The sequence below is a fragment of the Miniopterus natalensis genome, chromosome 8 (assembly GCF_054644295.1).
Source record: "Miniopterus natalensis isolate mMinNat1 chromosome 8, mMinNat1.hap1, whole genome shotgun sequence".
NCBI classification, from domain to species: Eukaryota; Metazoa; Chordata; class Mammalia; order Chiroptera; family Miniopteridae; genus Miniopterus; species Miniopterus natalensis.
The window spans coordinates 52,108,345-52,116,662 of NC_142088.1; the positions used below are offsets into that span (position 1 = coordinate 52,108,345).

General features: G+C 36.5%; 1 pseudogene; it reads left to right on the forward strand.

Moving 5' to 3' along the window:
• Positions 1-2,673: 2,673 nt before the first annotated feature.
• LOC107545087 (ER lumen protein-retaining receptor 3 pseudogene) lies at positions 2,674-7,673 on the forward strand (annotated as a pseudogene).
• Positions 7,674-8,318: the final 645 nt, after the last annotated feature.

Sequence of the window (8,318 nt, forward strand, 5' to 3'; positions counted from 1 at the left end):
TTCTATCTTAGGATATCTAATAGAACTTACAGTTTGGGTTTTTTTACTTTTTTTTGTTAATCCTCACTCAAGAATATATTTTTTCATTGATTTCTAGAGAGAGTAGAAGGGAGGAAAAGAAGGAAGGAGAAAGGGAAAGAGAGATGGAAAGAGAGAGAGAGAGAAACATCAATGTATCTGGGGATCAAAACTGCAACCCAGGTATGTGCCCTTGACTGGGAATGGAACCCATGACCCTTCAGTGAGTGGGTGGGTGCTTAATCACTGGCCCACACTGGCCAGGGCTGGAACTTACAGCTTTTACTACAAACATGTAGTTAGATATTGCTTATTACATCCCAGTGTCCTACTAGGAAGGGCCAGTAGAGAAAATTCTTTGACATTTCATGTCAGAAATCACTGGGACTTACTGGTGTATTTTCACCTGCTGGACACTATGGAACTTGCCACTGATTTTATTTCTCTTATTCGGCTGCTAGAAAGCATAAAATGAGCTCAGGTAAAATTTTTAGAGCCAGTGTTTCAAGTGTAATCTTTGCCTCTGACTGTTTTCTTCTCTCTTACCCTAGTTTATTTTTCCCCACATTCACCATCAAGTTCAGAATATGTATCTTTGTCAACTCCTGCTAATACCATTTGGAATGAGATGGGATATAATTAACTAGTTAATTAAGTAACTATTAGCTGCACTGAACAACATGCTTTCCCTCCTCGGCAGTCCAATGCTCACTTCTATTGCTTCTTCACCTCTAGTCATGCTTCTTATAAAGTGGCTTCGGTTTGCCCACCTGCTTCGGGATGCCTGGCAGAACAAGTCCAATTGGAATCAGCAGTCCCACAGTGCTCGGAGCTGGAAGTCCCAGGGCTCTTTCCCAATTTAGTCTCCAAGTCAGTTATATAAGTATTCTTCTTCCCTACCTGAAATTGCAGTTAACCTCTGAAATGTAGTTTTTATAACAAATTGTTGCTTCTGTTTTTTAAAATAAATCTCCGTTAACTAAAGATTTCTATCTCAGAATATTTTAGATTGTAAATTTCCAAGGACTGCAGTCTCTCTGCTAATATACAAAATGTCAAGTTGTTTAAGTTTTATTGTTATTAAAACGTCGATGGAAAGTGTCTCTTGATGGGAAAAAAGTAGTAAAGATAAATTAGGTAAGAGATTACTAGGACTGCCCTTCCCCCAATACAATGACCCCATCAGGGGCAATATGCATAATCAGGTTTGGAAAAGGAACATCACTATGTAAGGGATAAAAAGAAACATCTTTTTGTCTATTTCTCATTCTCCATCTGTATATGGTGATGACCAAGAAATTCTTAAGTCCACTGAACAACAACAGGAACTACATCTTGGGCTTATTGATCTGAGCTGTGAAATGACAACACAAGGTCTGTATTCTGTCCTCAGATCAATGCCACATGTGTGTGTGTTCCTGAAGCACATGGTATATGCTGTGTCTGTCTGGCAGAAACATTTGTGCTTAAAATACAGCCTGACAGTTCCCTGCCATCTTGCAAAACAGTGTGGCTTATTTAGAACAAATCTGTTATGACTGACCACAGAAAGATGCATGTGTGTTTCTGAGCCTCTCCCTATGAATAGGCAAAAGGACCATCTGGGCACGTGGCATTTACACATCTTTGAGCAAAGTTAGCATTCTGCCTCCAAGTAAAATCCATCTCTCAGGGACTCTGTGGGTTTGTGATGCTTCCTGTAAAATGAAGGAGGAAAACAAATGAACTTCAGTAAAACAGAAGTCTCTTTTTTTTCATCTGTCATAGCCACAGTTTGATAGTATCTGTATTTCATTTTCACTTTGGAATATCACAAGAGAGAGAAATGGCAGGAAGCAAGTTGCTTCCACATGGTTGTGAAAGGGAGTTGTTATATTTGGTTGTTCTCTGTGGCACATCTCTGTGAAATTAAAAAAAAAAAATAAAAGGATAGAAAGAAAAAAACCTAACTACCATCTTGGTGGTGGAGAAACAAAAAGTAATGTCTTTATTTTTTATAAGAAAGATTGTTGCTAAAATAATAGAGTAATCATAATGACATTCCCTTTTTATCTTTATTAAAAATCAGACTTATAACTCAGACAAATACTTATACTGAAGTATTTATCTTAGAATGTGTATTTTATTGAGCAATGCAGGATACTCAGAGAAAACATAAATTAAGATACTTAATTTTTTATAATTGAAAGTTATTAAACTCCAAAAACTTTTTAATATTAAGGAACTCAATGCACCTTGCTTGAACATGACTTTTTCGAAGAGAAAATTCACCTGAACTTATGTAGTCAAACAAATTAATGACCATTACTAGAAATGATAATTTTTTTCACTCAGAACACTTTTAAGTTCCTCTTTGTAAAATGACTTTCACAACATATGGCTTATTTTTTTCACTATCCTTGATTCAAAGCATATCTTTCACCCTGGAATAATAAATTAATTTAGAAAAGAGTAAAACTTAAGCAAGTATTACTAACAAGAAAGGCAGTCAACTGGGAACTAACCTCTCTGATTGAAGGAGGTGTGCGAATGTAAAACGCTGAGGCTGATCTCAAATGTTCTTTCTACTCTGAGATATGCCTTGATATTCCCTCTCTAAGATTATCTTCTGTAAATTGTAAATTCAGAGGGCAGCTCCAAAGGAAGAGTGTCAAAATGTTTTACAGCAGTGACAACATTGTTAAATTTCATGAAGAGCTTCATGAGGGTGCCATTTTGAAAAATAATCACATGTCACACATGATTGTAGAGAAAAATTGTGAGTCCCATCGCTTTCTAGACACATATTTACTTAAGCTTCAGTTGTTTTCCTTTTATCAAGTGAAATACTGAATGGGCTAAGCTGTAGCCAAATCATACATCCTTTAATTCAAAACAACCTCCCTTTACCCTCCCCCTTCCTCTTTGTTTTGGCAATCCCTGCCATGATCTAAGTCAGGCTTTGGCAATTTGGGGGTGGGGTACAAATACTAAATTTTAAAGGTTTCTTGAACCAACAGGTAAAATTGAGGATCTAATGCTAGTATTTATATGACAGGAGAAAAAACTCTGTCCTGTCCTGCCTTGTTTGCCTAGGTGTTTATTCCAGGCAGTGGAGAAGCTCTGTGCTGAGTTGCTGTCTAAAGAAGACTTTCTCAGGATGATGGTGGGGTAGACCAAGGGGGAGTGGTTCTAGCGGGCAGTGGGGTAGGTGGCTGCCATGTCGGTTTCATTGTCGACCCCAGTGACGCTCAGATACAGTGCAGCCATGTCAACTTGGGCGGCAGTCCAGAGGTAAGGCCACTCGCTAGACTGAGATTCTGACATTTGGTGTTCCGCAGTTGCCAACAGTAGAGTTCCCAATGTACAGGTGGCAACTGGCACAGACCCTGGAAAGTGGCGAGGTGTGACTGGGAAGGCAGTTACTAAATGTGGAGGGGTAATGGGGATGGAACTCCTTCCTCCTTGGTCGACCTGCCCCTTGGCCGCCACGGTTCTTAGTGCTAGCTTGCTGGAGTAGTGCCCACAGATAGTACACAAAGAGGCAGAAAGCCCTGTTTGACCCATTCATGGTTTAGATGCTCACTTGTCTATAATCCTTGTTTGTAAATTCCAAGAAGGAACCAAGAAATAGCTTTTCCTGCAGCAAATAGATAATAGGCATAAAAAGATCTTGCATTCTTCGGGATTGTTTGGGGACTTAGTTGCTATTTCATCCAAAAACTTATTTCTAGGTCTATCCCAAATCATTTTTTAGCAGTTCCTCATATTCTTCCTCAGTTCAGCAGAAAAACAAAAAGGTCTCAAGGGTAAAGGTCTTGTTATGGGTAATGAATTCTAAGAAAATTGTCAGGTGGCTCTGCGTTCCTTTCCTAGAGGCTAAGGAGCACTGCAGTATAGAGCAGGGGTCAGCACACTAGAACCTGAGGGACAAAACCAGTTTCCCCTCTCCATTTTTTATGGCCCACAGCTAAGAATGATTTTTACATTTTTAAATGGCTGGAAAAAAATCTAAAGAAAGATACTATTTTGTGACACATGAAAATTTATGAAATTCAAATTTTAGTGTCCATAAATAAAGTTTTATTGGAACACAGCCATGCTTATCATTTGCATGTTATCTATGGCTGCATTTCACTAAAAGGCAGAGTTGAGTAGTTGCGACAGAGACCGTATGGCCTGCAAAGCCTAAAATATTTACTATCTGGCCCTATACAGAAAAAAATTTCTGGTTGAAAGTATGTCTCTAAAATCAGACTGTCTGTGTTCAAATCCCTCCTCACCATTTTTAGTACTGCATCCTCTTGGACAATTTACTTAACCTCTTCTTGCATTGACTCTTTTATCTATGAAATAGGAATATAATAGCACCTACTTCATAGATTGACGTGAAGAATAAATGTATCCGTCTATGTAAGCCACTTAGACCAGAGACTGGCTCATAGTAAACATTCAGTAATGTTAGCTACTTTTATTGTGTTTTTCTGAAATCGGATTTTATTTGTATAAATATGCATAATAATGAAACTAATATGGTCTTTCCAAATATAAGAAGCAATCAGATGGCGTAAGATTTTGAATTTTTTACATGGAGTGCTTTGCTCTTTTATACATGAATAAGAAACACTTAATTGGCACTATATATCTTGTACAGGGACACGGAAAACATCATGACTCCCTCTTTAAGCTATAAGTTTGCTTAGGGAATAAAGTTCAAACACATGAAACAGAAGTAACTTAAAAAGAGTACTTTCTCTACCAAAAATTTTTAAGAGCATACAGTTGTTTCTCTTTTAAAAGCAACTCTGTATACTCAGTTATATTGAAAGATTCTATTGAGCCTAATAATAAACAAAATCAACATACAGAAATCAGTTGTATTTCTATACACTAACAACAAACTATCTGAAAGACAAATTAAGAAAGCAATCTCATTTGCAAATGCATCAAAATAATAAAATATTCGTATAACTCAGTAGCAAAGAAGCAAATAATCCAGTTTAGAAATGGACAAATGACCTCAATAGACATCTTTCCAAAGAAGACATACAATTGACCAACAGGTATATGAAAAGGTGCTCAACATCATTAATCGTCAGGGAAATGCAAATCAAAACCACATTGAGATAAATTGAACTACCATCTGACCTAGCAATCCCGCTTCTGGGCATATATCCAAAATAATTGAAGTAAGTATGTCAAAGATATACCTATGTAGTATTATTCATATTTAACTGAGATAAGGAAGCAACCTAGTTGTCTTCCAATTACATTTTTATAGATATATATGTATAAAAAATATATATTATATATATATATATACATAAATATATATATAATGAAAACTTATTCAGCCATAAAAAGGAAGGAAATTCATGCTTGCAACAACATGAATGAATCTGGAGGACACTGTGCTAAGTGAAACATCAGACAGAGAAAGACAAAAAACAACTGATTTCATAGACAGTAGAGAATGATGGATGCCAAGATTTGGGGAGAGGGGAAGATGGGGTAACAGAGATCAAAAGGTACAATTTTTCAGTTATAAGAAGGATAAGTTCTGAGGATCTAATGTACAGTATGGTTACTGTAGTTAGTAATATGGTATTGTATACTTGAAAGTTACTGAGAGTAGATCTGAAGCATTCTTACACATACACACACACACACACACACAGAACACACTAAAGTTAACTATGTGAGGTGATGGATGTGTTAATTATCTTGATCTTGATACTCATTTCATAATCTATCTATGGATCAAAAACCTATTGACCTATTAACAGATATAGCATCATTTTGTAAACTTTAAATATATACAATTATATTTGTCAATTATTTCTTAATACATTTAAAAGTATTTCTTTATCACAAAATTAGAAAACATACAATTTTCCCTACTATTTTAACATAGTAACTCAGTGTACTGAATTATAATAAAAGACCATTTATTGAGCTTAGTAAAGATGTGAGCCACAATTCATCTTTAGAACCAGCTATTCTTTCCCTTATCAACATATTTATCATTTATAATCTAATGTTCATTAGTCCCACCTGTGTGGTAAAATAATGGCTGAATAATGAATTGTAAATTAGCTTTTTTCTTCTAACTGACATCAGGGATTACGAATAGATTTGAAAATTTCCAAGGCATTCTAAATGGAAATATTGTCAGTATATAAATTGTAAAACTTCTGGACAAGTCCTGTATTGAACTTGGAATTCAGAACTACAGACTTTTCCAGTAGGAGAAACATAACCATTAATTAATTTAAAACTATTTATTGCATACCACATAGTCAATACTCTCATAGAACTTGCACCCTTGTGGATGTGGAATGGTACTAAATAATTCTGACTGACATCTCTCCAAGTTTTATCCAGTCTATCCTGTCAAGAATTACAGACTAACCTTCCCCAAACCTTACTTTTGTCAATACATTTCTTGTTCAAAAAACTTTGTTTTATCACTGTTTACTAGATCAAGTGCAAACTCCTTCTTCACATGGCATTTAGAGCTTTTCATTATCTGACTCAAGACTAGCCTAAGTTTTCCTTGTTCCTACATTGTCACACTTTCCCTCTTAAACTCTGTTTCAGACAAACTCACCTACTTTGCATCCTATAATCACGTCTTTTGCCTCTCCGCCTCTGTCATTAAAAAAGAGTCAAAAATATGAACAACAAAATGGCAATAAATACATATCTATAAACTATTGAATCTAAAAAAAACCAAATGAACAAGCAGAACAGAAACAAACTCATAAATTCAGAGAATATTTTGACGATTGCCAGATGGGATGGAGCTTGGGGGAATGGTGAAAAAGGTGAGGGGATTAAGAAGTATAAATTCATAGTTACAGAACAGTTATGGGGATGTAAAGTACAGCACAGGGGAATATAGTCAATAATATTCTAATAACTATATATGGTGTCAAATGGGTACAAGATTTATTAGGATGATCACTTAATAAGTTATACAATGTTTAATCACTGGGGTGTACACCTGAAACTAATATAATATTGTATGTCAGCTACAATTAAAAAATTAAAAAAAAATTTTTTTTAAAGACTATTTGCCACATTACTGCCTGGCAGAGAGTGCGTTGGCCAGTGGAGACTTCCAGGCAGAGTGTGAGCTGAGGTATCTGGACCTGTTCATCAACTTCATTTCCATCTACAGCACATTTATGAGGTGGTTTTTCTCCTCTGTGCCTATGTCACAGTATACATGATCCATGGGAAATTTCAGAAAATGTTTGACAACGAGAATGACGTATTCAGCCTGGAGTTTCTTCTGGTCTCCGTCATTGGACTCTCCTTCCTTGAGAACTCCCCTGGAGATCCTCTGGACTTTCTCCGTCTACCTAGAATCTGTGTCCATCCTGCACCAGCTCTTTATAACCAGCAAGAGTGGAGAGGCCAAGACCATTACTACTTAGTACCTGGTCTTTCCTGGGCTGTAGCCAGCATGCTACCTAGCTAACTGCATCAGGCGGTACCAGACTGAGAATCTCTATGACTAAACTACAGTGGTGTCTGGAGTGCAACAAACTATCCTCTACTGTGACTCCTTCTACTTATATGTGACCAAAGTCATTAAAAAAAAGAAGGTAAGTCTTCCAATGCCAGTTGGAGGGCCTTCAGAGAACAAAGGCATGAAGCGAAGTATTTGAAGTGTTCTTCCGAGCGACTTACACATGACTCAGACCAAATGCTAAAATTAAAGCCAGAAAAATGTTGAGCGTGGATGGATTTCAGCAAAGCACTGATCATTCTATCTAGAAGACCTCATCAATAACACCTCCTTTATAGGGGTGATGAAAAACCTGGGCCAGTTATGCAAACGTGGTGCCATACAATGTCAACAGGAACACCAAGAAACCTTAGGTGCCTGACTCACAAATGGGTTACACACACAAAAAAGACTACTTTAAAAGCAATGAAAATTGGCTAGTATCCATGGAAAACTCTGTTTTAAATTTCTACTATATGAACAAAGCATAAATGAGGTGTTATTCTTTCTCTTAGATTTTTTTGTCCCCTCTCCAGTATGACGCTTGTCTCTAACTATGATACTAAGGGGCTGAGTTTTCATCAAATGCTTCACAGTGACTCCTAGAACTGTTTTTGTCTCACCTAAACTGTCTTTTCTATTTGAAACACTTTTTTCTTCCCTTACTTATTTAATACTCATGGTTGTGATAAGCAGTTCATTTTTAAATGTCAAGCTTTAATTGTATTACATGAATTAAAATTTATTGAATGCCTTTCACATTCAAAGTCAGCCATACCAGAAGCTTCATGAGGACAAGAACTAT